At 37.3% G+C, this 1,687-nt stretch overlaps 1 protein-coding gene across 1 annotated transcript in view; it reads left to right on the plus strand.

The window, feature by feature from the left end:
• The window catches only part of LOC119591939 (sorbitol dehydrogenase-like), a 9,530-nt gene that overhangs the window by 749 nt on the left and 7,094 nt on the right, over window positions 1-1,687 (plus strand).

Below are 1,687 nucleotides of genomic sequence, written 5' to 3' on the forward strand. Positions count from 1 at the left end.
GAAATAGAGAGGTGTGGCGTAAAAATATCATAGAAATGTTTTAAGATATCACAGAAATGTAGACATAAGTATTAAGTATTTGTTGATTAAAATTTTTAAAAGAAGGAAAAAAATGGCGAATCGGGATACTCCAGTGCCTCAGGTGAGTTGCCAGTTTTCCCTGAGGTTATATGCACTATAATTAATCCAATCTTGGTCAGAAGATATAATAAACGAGAAAATATGATTTTGATTAATACAGTAAGTTATGACCAGATTTTTTGAGAGAGAAATGCAAATGAGACGAAGGACTACGAAAAGTTACCGACGAATCGTGATGAAAAATTATGGGTGGGTTGTCTATGGCCCTTTTCATTAGGTGAGGAAGAGCAGAAGAAAGAAATATTAAGAGTACTGAGGAGTGAATTTTTAGGGTTGATTATGAGTGTACTTTAAGGTAGATGACAGTAGATAAGGAGTAGATTTGTGCTGAAGAATGGTGAAAGGGTAGATTTTAGGGAATATATAAAGGCTGATGAGGATGGACTAGTGTGGACTTTGGGATATGTTAAAAGTAGGAGAGGGAAGATTGAAGAAGTGTTTAGGGTGGAATGTGTAGATTTATAATAATGTCAGGATAACGTTCGGTCCACATTCTCAGACTACAAACGGCGACACCTCATTCAGAAAAAAATGGGTTGTCTAAACTACTTTACCTCTTAATTCCATTATTTCTCTCTTTCTGTCACGCTCTTTCTTCCCTCCCTCATCTTTGTCCTCCCCCCACTCTCCCTTCAAATATCAAAATCACACCATAAAACAAGCATAAACATGGCAATACGCTATTGTCAATACGACACAGGAGGATCCATCATATACAGTCACGTCTCCAGACTACAAAAGGTGTGTGGGGGGGAGGGGATCCATGTAAAGTGTATATGTGATCCCGTAGGATGGCGTGGACAATGAGGAACTTGTAGATGCATAGGATTCCACTAAATACTGATAGTGTTCCAATTATTATCCTACGAGAAACGAAGTGGCAGGGAGATGAACTTAATGCCACTCCCTCCTCCTTAACAGACTTGATAAACACATTATATTTTTGTTCAAGTTCGATCATCGTCACTTCAAGGTCGACTCGCGTTGTTCTTGTACTTATAGACAAGAAGCTAATGACTGAATAAGTATTGTCTAAGTGAATCGTAAACTCGGCCATTAGACAAAGAAAAGAGTATGGATATCTACAGTTTCAATATTACGGAACAAGGATCATATCACAAACTTGAAAAACTAATAGCAAGACTAGAAAATGTTAATTGCGAGTCATATACGTATATCCGTGTATATGTATATGGCAAGGATTGTTGGCTCGCACTCTCGCAAGCATATTGCATCATGAATAGCATAGTTGTATACAACTCCATCGGATCTTTTATGCTAATGAAACGGCAAAGAAAAATACTTCTTCAAGAATGACATAAGATAAAGATAGCAAGAGGGAGTCAACGGGGGACTCCTATGTCCACAAAACTTTTACCATTCACTTATCTCGACAGGAATCTTAGGGAGACGAACAGACAAACAAGAGAAGTAATATTAATGGAGAACACCGAAGCTTTCCAGAGGACATAATTTTGATACAAACTTTGCACTAAATGGAGATCTGAAAAATAACAACGGCAAAATAGAAATTAAGAAAATATCG

Source organism: Penaeus monodon, chromosome 29 (assembly GCF_015228065.2).
Source record: "Penaeus monodon isolate SGIC_2016 chromosome 29, NSTDA_Pmon_1, whole genome shotgun sequence".
NCBI lineage: Eukaryota > Metazoa > Arthropoda > Malacostraca > Decapoda > Penaeidae > Penaeus > Penaeus monodon.